A 12,483-nucleotide genomic window follows, 5' to 3' on the forward strand; every position below is an offset into this window, starting at 1 on the left:
CACAATGTTCAGTTCCAGAAACAGGCTAAGATAATGAAAAAGAAAAAAAGTGGGAAAATTTGTCATAAATCGGGAGAAATACGGGAGAATTGTGATCCTGGGAGGAAACTGGGAGAGGTCAATGAAAAACGGGAGTGTCCCGGGAAAATTGGAACATACTTGTTGGCAAGTATGATGGCCACACTCAAAGGTGGGGCGAAAAACCTGCCGACATAGAGAGTGGCCATGCGATAATCACTCTAATAGGGCAACTCGATCTCACGGGAAGACATATAAATAGCACAACATTACAAGGACATTCTGCGTGTGGCATGAGGATGCATTTTAGGCTTCTCGCATTTCATTTTGTACGTCGCTTTTCGTGTGTCACTGTACGCCACACATAATGTCCGCAGTTAGGTTTAGGAAAAACATCACAGTTGGGCTTAAAATAAGTACGTAAACTAAGTAAAATACATACAGAAACAACGTAACATAAATACGGAAATCCCGTCACTAAGGACACATCACAAACATCACTAACGTAACTTACAAAACAAAACACCGGTATCGAACAGTGGTCACCTGGTTGAAAGTCCTGTGTTTGTTGGACCCATTAACCTCCCCTCTCGCCTGTCATAACCAGTCTTTCTCACTTTTTATTCTACGTCACAAGCTCTGAGCGTACCATATTTATGCGGATGCGTTTACATTGCAGTCAGTACAGACTACATGGCATACAAATGACACGCCAAAAGCAAGAACAGCGTTCTTATTGTACGCTATAAATGTCATGCAAATTATCATGTCATTCATACACCTTTTCGTGCCACCTGGCCGAATAGGGACAATAGTGCACACTTTCGTACAGTAATCTCCTGGAAAGGCATTCGTTGTGTTGCACTTGGTTGTACACACAGAAAGCGAAGGAAGTAATTGTGTGAAGAATGAAAAGCAAAGCTTGAGGAAGAAGTTCAAATAGCACTTTCTCACACACACACACACACACACACACACACACACACACACACACACACACACACACACACACACACACACACACACACACACACACACACACACACACACACACACACACACACACACACACACACACACACACACACACACACACTTTCTCACCTCCTCCAAGCACAGCCAATCGCTGTGCGAAGTGGGCCGTGCTTGTCTGTTTCGGAAAGTTACAGGAATTGTCAGAAAGTGTTTGGAGGGAGGAGGTTTCAGATGCGGTGATGAGAAATGAACCTCCTGTGAAGCGTACCGGCAACTTTTAAAGGTGTGTGAAAGCAAAGTCAATTTTAGAGTTGACACCAATACATGTACAAGTCAAGGTAAAGATGGAAGTGGACGCAAACATATACTGTACATACTCGCTGAGACAAAGGCAAGTTAAGTGTTTCCATTTCAGTAAAAAGTTTCATTATTATTATTAATATTGCGAGGCTTATTACGCTACAGCTAACGTCGGTACAGTTCATGCATTGGCTGTTTGGACAGATAAATACGATCTGCACAAACACTCCAGCAGTCAAGTATGTGCAAATAACAAGAAGCAGATATTTACTTCCCCATAGGAGGGAGAGGAAAGAGGCAGCACAAATAGAGGAAGATGAAGAAAGACAGAAGGGGCCTGCTGCAAAAGAAAACTCCGTCACGGGTGAAAGTTGGGATAGCGGAGAGCACAAGTGGACCTCCTCTCACTATGGAAACAAGGTTGGAGCTCACTGAGTGCAGCTCATTGTTGGGAGAAAAAAACCCTTTTAAATACATGAGAGGGGGAAATGGGAGAATGAAGAGGATTTTGCATGAGGGCAGAGAGAGATGAAGGAGTAAAAGAAAGAGGGAGGAAGAGGAGAGACGACAGGAGAAAGGGACAGCCAAATTGGGAGGCTGAAGGGAAAGAGAGATAAAAAAAAAATACACAATGTAAGGATTTGGAGAGAGAGAGGAGGGTGAGAAAGTTTGAAAGAGAAGGAGAGAGGGAGGAGAGAGGGCTGGAAAGTCAGAGAGAAAAAGGGAGGTGGAGAGAGAATCAGGCCATTCATCCATGCCTCTGGAGACGGACGCAGTCTGAATTCAGGATAACTCATTCAAAACGCCAACTCCACTTTGTCCCACAGCACCTCTGTCAGTCTCTGCTATAGTTACCAAGTGGCTGGGACACATCCAGAATACCTTAACACCATGACTGACAGCAATTTGCAGTATGTGACACCCACGCCCACGCACTCTCCTACACACTACATAACACACTCTGCGGGTTACTCATGCGATGTTGTTTTTGGGGGCAATAAACATGATCAGAGCGACACCCTGGAAAGCCATGTTCGTTACTAACGTGTGAGCTAATGGGGGATTCTGATGATGAATAATAAAACACATGGGCACATGCGGCACGCGTGCATATGCAGGACACACACACGCACACAAACACTCTCAGCATGCCCGAGGAAACATGCTGGAGTGTTGTCAGAACCCCACAATCTCCCTTCTCTGACACCAGAGAGTTTCCTTAACCCTGTCAGATAATTGGTCTCCGGGGATGCAATGCTGCTTAAAGCTAAAAGCTAAACCTTAATAAGGCTGTAAACACACACACACACAAACACATTCACACACACACATACACACGGATGTAAAAATAAATGTTACAGACGTAAGCAAGACAGAGGCACGCAAGATAAACAAGCAGGGATATAAATCATTTAAGTCTGTGTCGTTACAACAAAAATGAAAGGTGATAAATGCCACACCAATAAAGAAACAAGTCAATCAATCCTGCTGTATTTGCATTTTAGCTTCTCAGGCAACAAGAGCAGCGCAAACACAGGAACACTGCAACACTGGCCTGGTTATGCTCTGGTTTTTGCACACAGGCAAGAATGTTTTCTGCTTCTTTTCTCTAGTTTTTCGCTTTGCAGCTTCCTGTTTCAGCAACAGCAGCACATCCACACAAGGTGTTTTAAAGAGCTCTCTGCGTGTGTGCCTTCTGTGTGTCTATACATGTAAATATGTTCTGGTTTTCTTTACTCCTCTAAACTGAATATCTTTGAGTTGTGAACAAAACAAGACATTTGAGGACGTCATCTTGGGCTTTGGGAAACACTGATCCACATTTTTAACCATTTTCTGACATTTCTTTTTACCAAACAAGTAATAAATTAATTGAGAAAATAATCAACAGATTAATCAACAATGAAAATGATTGTTAGTCGAGTCATAGTTGACAACTATATAATTCTTAACCATATCTAACAACCAGAATCTTTTCAGATGGAGGTCCCTGAAGAGAAATCTTATGAAATGGGGGTCGGTGACCTTACGTGTAGTGTAGCAATTAAGGGATGCTTGACATGAAAGAGGTTGAGAACTGTACTATAGGATGATACATACTGTAGGGATAATGTAGAGCAAGCCGGTCATTATTGTGAAATATAAACCAGACACGGGAGCGGAGGGGTCTTGCATCGCAATGACCTGTTCGCTGTACATTATTCAGTTTATTACATGACTACTTACTTAAGTCTGTGTCGGTACAACAAAAAATTAAAGGTGAAAAATGCCAGAGCAATAAAGAAACAAGCCAATCAACCCTGTTGTATTTGCATTTCAGCTTCTCAGGCAACAAGAGCAGCGCAAACACAGGAACACTGCAACACTGGCCTGGTTATGCTCTGGTTTTTGCACCCAGGCATGAATGTTTTCTGCTTCCTTTCTCTAGTTTTTCTGCTTTGCAGCTTCATGTTTCAGCAACAGCAGCATATCCACACGAGGTGTTTTGACCAAGCTCTCTGCGCGCGTGCCTCTGTGTGTCTATACGTGTAAAGTCTGTGTGACCTTGTCAGGAGCGTTCCTATTTAATCATCTCGGGGAAATCTCAAACATTCCTTTAAAATTGAACATGAAAGGTAACCTTCTCTATTTTTACTTGCTGTCTCTCTGCAGAGAACCGGGGAATTATCTTTTTCCACTCTGCCTCGGATCTGTGGAAGGCGCGTGAATAGGATGGAGAGAAGAGAAAATGACACACACACACACACACACATGGAGAGGAAGATGGGGACAGAGGAAAGTGAGAGTGAGTGGGTAGACAGAGGGGGAAAGAGTGACTGAAAGAGGAAGAGTGACAGCCAGGTAGGAAGTAAGTCAGGAGAGAAAGTGTAGCAGAATGAGGCGCCGGAGAAGAGAAAGGCTGCTGGTAAAGAACTAGCAAGACCAATATTTGGTTAAATGCAAAATGTCTTGATGTGCAGAATAAGATGTCCATTTAACAAGGTGCAGAGAGCAGTTGCTATAATGAGGCATTGTAACAAAAAAGAAACTCCACTTGAAGTAAGTTGGAGATGCAGCAGGTTTAATGACAACTTGTCATAATGATATGCCGGTTTCCGCAGACGGATCTTAGCAACGCTTTCACACTCATTCGCGTTCACACCCTCAAAAAGGTGTGTGTACGAGCACCGTGCACGCGTATTAACCGCTCTGTCTATCGGGCTCTCTTTTCTTCTCCTTCCTGTCACAGGCGAGGGCATCCAGCTAAGTGGTGGTGTTGGCCGAGCCTGAGGCGAGAGCAGGGAGACCTCACGTTCGGCTGGGCTGAAATATTTAAGGAAGCCATCCAAAGCCTGTTTCACTCAGTCAGTACCCAGTGGGTCAGTCCCATCAGAGACCAATTACAACTACCGCTGAGCCACGGATGAAAGGCTCGATCAAAGGAAACAATGCACAGAGATATATAGCGTGTGCACACATACACGGACATCTGCTCACAAAGTGACACACGCAGTGCGCGGCGCACGCTCGACCCAACTAAGCCCACGTTCATGCACATTTTTCTTTTCTTCTATTATCATCTCTCTCACCAGCTCTCTCTCTTTTTCTCTCTCTGTGTCTCTTGATCCTTATTTCTTTCTCTGTTTCTTAACAAACACAATAATCCTTCTGTCTTTTACAGCTCCACCAAATCCCAAAAGGCTTCACAGTAACACTCAGAGAGAGACCCACATACCAAATGTTCCGCTCCCAGAACAATATTTACCAAAAAAGTGTCTTCCATGAATGCAGAATTAACCAAGGACAGCGAGAGGTGAGTGGGTGTGCGTTTCGCAAAGCACGCTCATGCACGGCCGGCCGATTGGTGACTCACTACTGTCTGCACTTCACATGCACATTATTTTCTCATTGTGACATGCACACACACGGCAGTGTGGAGCATAAATCATTCATAATGATCATTAAAAGGCGAGAGAGGAGGGAATAAATCGCTCCTCTAGCCCCCTCCCTTAGTCACATTGATGTGAGCTGACAGGCCACCAGATAAGGAGCAATTACCCAGAGTCATCTGGGCCAGGGAGCATAAGGTACGGACACACACACTCCCCACAGGCACACACAGGTACACATAAGCAACTACTGTGATACCGATACACACTCGCATGCAGATAGACTGACACAGATAAACACACGCTGACACAGATGATCTCTCTCACTCACACACACTCAGTCAGTACGCTCACCTTGATTTATTCCTCTTTTTCTCCCTGGAAAGAGGGGAAAAAGGGTTCCTGTCTCTCTCTGTCTTCCCTTTCGTTAAGCCCCAGGGAGAAAAGGCACTTAAGATAACATAGACACGACACATGTTGAACTGAGGCTGCTGCTGAGACATACGGAAGCAGAGGCGAGGAGGAACAAGAGAGCTCTATTCAAACAAAGATAAAATACCTCTTCTTGACTGGCAAATGACAAGCCTAGAGGCTGGGACTGGATTGGGACAGTTTAGCACTCGCTGTATTTACCTTGTAGTTCTCCCTGTTTGGAGGTAATGACTTTCATTTTAATGGGAAACCCCCTTTATTGTGTCATTTAAAGCCACTTTTTCAAACGCCTGCAACAAACAAACAAACAAAAACCCCATTGGTAATAAGTCTTTTTGCCGTGGTTGACCTCAGTTGACCTCTATTTCAATTTATTTGTATAATATTCGTAGCCCTTTTCGGATAAACACGTTTCATATGCTCGTCACGATGAAATATAAAAGCATAATATCCATGTCTAATTTTAGGCAGTCCACTGCGTTATCAATTTAGACTTGGCAGATTAAACAGAGAGTGATTTAACTGCAACCCTAGGGAGTATATGGAGTGGATGCGATGTAGACTAAACAAGCCAAGGCATTGTTGTATCCATGTGCGAGCAGCACAGCCGGCTTGTTTTTAGGGGCTTAGCCAAGATCAAATCCAACCTGACAGATTTCTCTTTTCATTCTGCACTTGAATGCCATGATCTCATAAACACTTTTAAGGTCAATCAGTTTATCTAAGAACAAAAACAAAACCGTTTATATTTCACCACAAGACATGTGCTATAGCTTTGGTTCTCCAGGGAGGTCCGCAGAAAAATAAGCAATAGTTTATTTTCACTATGTAATTCGCTATAAAAGTGAGTCCAATGTGAGTAGTGGTACTTGTCCACAGCCTCCATCCTTTCCATGCTTCCCAGTCATTGTCTCTGTAAGCAGCAGTGCAATGCATTCTGGTAGCGTGGCGAGAAACTTTTAAACTAACCGTTGTTGATCCAAAATAAAGACAGTTTCAGCAACTGCATGGCTTATTTCTCGCATAAAATGCTTTCAGAAACACTATTTTCGTGATATAAGAGAAGAACGTTTCCAAACGAGCCAGAATGTTGGTTCCAGTTTGAAAGCTGGGAGCAGCAGCCCACGAGGGGAAAACGTTCGTCCAATCAGGCGCCGAGTGCCTTGTGTCTAGTGGTAACCCATCAAGCGTCCGATGCTGGGAAGCAAGGCGATCCCTTGTGATATAAAACGCCCCTGTGGACATGTACCATAAGAGTCATAAGAGTGACTATTCTGATCATAGGATTCACTTCCTCCACTGTAGTTGACGAGCTGCAACGATTAATAAGTTAGTTGTCAACTACTGAATTAATCACCAATTATTTTGATAATTGATGAATTGGTTTGAGTGATTTTTTAAGAAGATAAAAGGTCAAAATGATCTGATTTCAGCTTCTTAAATAGAATAGAATAGAATATATCTTTATTGTCATTGTACAAGTACAACGAAATTTAAATGCAATCCTTAAAAAGTGCAAGAAACATAGACAATAACATGCCTCATTCACATTCTGCAGGTATTGCACAACTCATATCATTATTGCACAGTGAATATTTACAAGATGTTCACGTTTTTGCTGTGTTTAGTGCAGTTATGGCTCTGGCATAAAAACTGTTCTTTAATCTGTTTGTCCGTGCTTTCAATGTCCTGAAACATCTGCCTGAGGGCAGCAGTTCAAAGACAGAATGTCCAGGGTGAAATGGGTCCCTGAGAATATTCTGTGCTTCCCTGAAACAGATGAACAAATGTGAATATTTTCTGGTTTCTTTTCTCCTCTATGACAGTAAACTGAATATCTTTGAGTTGTGGACAAAACAAGATATTTGAGGATGTCATCTCGAGCTTTGGGAAACACTGATCGACATTTTTCAACATTTTCTAACATTTTCTAAACCAAACAATTAATTGATTAATCAAGAAAAGTAATTGACAGATTAATTGACAATGAAAACAAGCGTTAGTTGCAGCCCTAATTGACAATTACATAATTCTTAACCATATCTAACAACCGAAATCTTTTCAGATGGAGGTCCCTAAAGAGAAATCTTTTCAAATGGGGGTCAGTGACCTAATGTGTATCAACTTAGGGGTCCTTGACACAAAATTTAATTTATTATAACTTTGCCTTGTTTGACGTCAGTGACCTCTATTTCAATTTATTTGTTTAATATTCGTAGCCTTTTTCGAATAAACATGTTTTATAATTTATCAAATGGGGGTCAGGGACCTAATGTGTACCAACTTAGAGGTCCTTGCCACAAAAGAGGTTGAAAACCTCTGTGCCATAGGAGTATACTGGTTGTTCAAACATGACCTAAAGAAGGGGAATAGGACTGATGTCTTTGCAAAAGGGACAACCAGCATGGATGTCCTAGACCTTGTGCGTTATAGGATGCCGGAGATGAGCTCACACAGTGTGATTAATTACAGCTAAATTATTTTCCTAAATTCTGTGTAAGGCTCATTAAATGGAGCCTTGGAGCCTCTAAACATCTGCAGTAGCTGTGAAAGAGTCACTCCCTGACAGAGAAGCAGTCCACAGAGGAAGAGAAAACATGCTGTAAGGTAACTGAAATGTGTCCTCAGAATAAAATAAAAGAAGATTTATGTGTCAGGTTTATGTATTGTGTGAACATTTAAACATAAGGGTCAAAAGAGTGACATATATAGATGGATAAGAGTCACATACGTCTGTCAACTCTGGAATACATTACCAACTGAAATCACATTAATTCCAGATATACAACAAAGGTCAAGTGCTGGCTGAAAGCAAAACAGAGCTGTATCCATTTTTAGCAAATTGTACTGTAAATTAACAAAGTGTATGTGTATTGGTGTAATGTGTATTTCCATACTTGCAGAGCTGAAATTTAGCAATAGCTATAAACTGTCTGTGCAGCACATCAGTTTCATGCCCTGTATTGGAACTATGTCAAATTACATCATCTCTACCAAATAAAAGTCTATAGATAAAAAACTATATGTGGGGATTTGTGCTTTTATAGTCTGAAAATATATCACCCAAACTAATCTAATCTAATATGCAACTGTCAGTAATGAATAAGATGACCTATTTTGTTAGAAATTAGCGCATTTGATATCTGCAACATATGTTCTGACAGTGTGTCCTTGATAAGGATACTAAACCCCCTCCCTGTACACTTCAAGGTCCAATAAGCAATGTCCCAGAAAATGTCACAATTTCAGTAAACTCCCATTACAAGTTTCCCTTTACTGCCATTCACAATTTATCATTATAATGATCCTACAGCAGGTAGAAAGAACAACAAACACACTCAACGATAATGCATTAAAAAAAGGACTTCACCTGACGGAGCTTAATCACAACTGCAAACAATGCAACACAGGTGGGTCATATTAGGTTGAGTGGCAATTAGCTGTAATTTGCCAGCTGTGAGGTTTAGAGGCGACATCAGAGGACTAATAGGCTCAAAAGTGCCAAACTTTGTTCCCAAATTGAATATAGACAACGTGTGCCAAGCAAAGACAAACTGCAGTGATAAAGAGCCGTAGCAGTTACTAGCTCAAAATACCCAACATGGATACGTACAGTATAGGATCGACATATACAGACAACCCACCTTTGTTTGTAATAGTGACTTAGTCTTCTGCTGTTTTCATTATTTAGTTTACTTTTCAAATAGCGGATATAAATGAAATCAGACTGTGAATGAACTCAAACTTAAAACTCGAGCCTTCAGATGTTACTGAAATAGAGGACAGAGCTGTCATCCGTGCTGGTGGTTGGAGGTTGCTGTTGAGGCCACAAGGAGAACTACAAATAAAAGACAGCATCAATATATAACAAAGAAAGTCAATATTCTCTTGACAGCAATCAAACTCTGCACGCAGAGAAAGAAAAGTCAGGACGCGGATTTGTTTTTAAAGTTGTTTATCCTCAATTTGATGTCAGAAATGAGCGTGTTTACCTCAGTGTAATTACTTTCTTTATTTCTGTTCTGTTCCCTCTCTACTACTGTTCCTCTACCTTGTTTCCTCTCTAATACGATCTAACTGGGAGGCGGAACAAGTTCAAAACATGTACCAGACCATGTGCCTGCCCAGTGCGCACTGACACGATGCAGAGCCGCCGCTGAAGCGACGCCGCGGAGATGATGTAGCCCCCAGGCCACACATAGACGTCAGGCCGGGGTTGAGAACAGTAAATAGCAACGCTATTATTTAACAGACTGCAGAGTCAAACGCCGCTGCAATGTGTGACCTTTACATTGCTGGTGGGCTAATACAGAAATGAAGAGCGAGAAAGAGGGGTGGAGGAAAAGAAATTCGGGGGAGCAGACACACCCAGATGAACACACACACACACACACACACACACACACTCACACACAGTTGTATTTGCTCATACGTTCGCATTTTAAATCAAGCACCCATGCGTGAGGATCTAATATTGTTATTAGTGATGCAGAAGATACTCACACGCACGGCCGCTCACACTTGCTGACTGCTCTGGTGTTAGCGCCATACACAAAAGAGAGTGTGTGCGTGTGTGTGTGTGTGTGTGCGTGTGCGTGTGGTAAATCAGGCAATTCTGCAGTGAAAGTTACTGTCAGACCCGACTATTGCAGGGATGTGCTGATAGAGAGGTTTTAGAGCAGCAGACTACTGCCTAAGGCCGGGAGGAACTCGGAAAAAGGAGGAAGGAGGGAGGGGGGCAAACAGTGGAAAGGAGGAACAGAGATAAAGAAAACAGGAATGCGGCAGAAAATAAACAAGGTTATAGAAATGTGTGTGTGTGGGGGGGGGGAGGCAACATGCAAGGGATTTGAGTGAGGTGGGAACCAAGGTCAAGCCAGTGAAGCAGGGAGAGAAAAGAGAGAGAATGGTGACAAAGGAAAGAGAGGAGAGAACAAGTGACAAGGGAGGAAGGAAAGGAGGGAGGGCTAGGGGGAGGAGGAGGAGGAGGAGTAGGAGGAAGAGGAGGAGGAGGAGAGAGACCTTCGCATGATAATTCGTTCATTAGGAAAGACCTTGACCGAGAATCTTCTCTCTACATCCTGATCTCCTGACTCCGCTCCTCCTCTTTCCTCCTTTTTCTTCATCCCTGCCCCCTCCTCCCGTAACCCCCCACAACCCACTCTGCTTAGTTTTCTCTTTTTCTGCCTCTCAACGTCACCGCTCTCTCATTATAGAAACCCTACTCAGCAACTCTAAGACAAGGAGGCCTGGTGAGAGAGCAAGAGAAAAGAGAGGGAGAGACTGTGACAGGCTACCATCATGTGACTTCTTTCTATTCTGCCTTTCACCTTCTTTTAAGCGAGTATCCCCTCTTGAACTGGTGGTTTGAAGTGCCCCGAGCTTAAATGAGATAAATAAATCCTTTCAAAGTGAAATGAGATGAGGAGCGGGGGGGAAAGTGATTTTTTAACAGGCATGCACTTTGGCAAACAAATGCAAAATCAATAAGGAGTACCCTTAGACACATAAAGTGTTCCCCATCTGCTGCATACAGATGGGGAACAGCGAGGGAATCTCTAGGCTCATAAAGTGAGAAATAAACGCTCGGAGTGAATAATTTACTTAAAGCAAGAAACTGATGACAACAGATTTCTTAGAGATACAGTAGATGGCTCAGACAGGAAGAGTGTGTCGCACGCGGCGGTTACAAGGAAATTTGGGCTTCACGATTCTGACCCATTTCATCAGTAAGGAGTGCACGTGTAAAGGGAATAGGAGAGGCGAAGATTTAGTAAATACCAGACTCCATCTGATGCTGATGGCAGGAGAGAGAAAACGAAGTCACAACTTGTGAAAATGCTACAAGACAAAAAAACACTCCTACACACCCTCACACAACCATCAACAACATAACTTTGACTACATAAAATCGACGATGCCAGAAGTCATTACAAGCACAGTAGATGAATAAACACAGCAACAGCAATCTTGAAACATTATTAAAGGTAGGGTTGGTAATCTTGAGAAACCGGCAAGAGTACACTAGATTTTAAAAATGATCCCACCGAAAAACCGATCCCAGTGTTGGCAACAATGAAAGTAGCTAGCAGCACTAGCTCCAAAAGTCCCTAAATCTAAGAAAGTCGGCAACACTGACAGCCTGTCCCTTCAGGCCTTCCTCCAAAGCCATTCCCCAAAATTATCATTATGAATGTAAACAACAAACATGTAGGTGGGTAGGTAGACGCCCAATCATTACATTCGGGCTGAATGAAATGATTAGAAGGGTTTATTATTATAATAATATATTAGCATATCATTATTATATTATAACAATATCCAAATACCACCTGTTCAAATTGGCCTATTCACTGTAGTGTCTATCATTCTGTGTCCTTCACTTCACATTGTTACTCTATTATTCCCCCTCATACGTGTCTGTGTAAATGTTTCTTATTATGGTTGCTCTGCTGGTGTTTTCGTCGTGTTTGGCTGTTTTTATCTGTTCGAGTATTTATTCTATCTTTGTAAGGTGTCCTTAGGTGTCCTGAAAGGCGCCACCAAATAAAATGTATTATTATTATTAGTCCTGCGACAGCCAAAAATACCAGATTTTTTCCTCTTTTTTTGTCATTTGATTTATTGATTGCTGTCGGGATGTAATGAGAATTTCAATAAATATGACAAAAAAATGATGATTTGAACAACACTCCCAACCCTTACCTTTAAATGTTTAATCTCAAATCATCTCAGAATGAACAGACCATTTGCTTTGCATAATGAGAGCACCTCAGGTCAGCTGCTGCTCAAGTACTATTTGGTAGCCTTGCTAGTTAAGCTACTTGTACCGTGACACATTGTACAGTAGACAATAAAACTGTCCTTGAAAGTAAGAAAAGTTGAGAAA

The sequence above is a fragment of the Sebastes fasciatus genome, chromosome 3, assembly GCF_043250625.1.
Source record: "Sebastes fasciatus isolate fSebFas1 chromosome 3, fSebFas1.pri, whole genome shotgun sequence".
NCBI lineage: Eukaryota > Metazoa > Chordata > Actinopteri > Perciformes > Sebastidae > Sebastes > Sebastes fasciatus.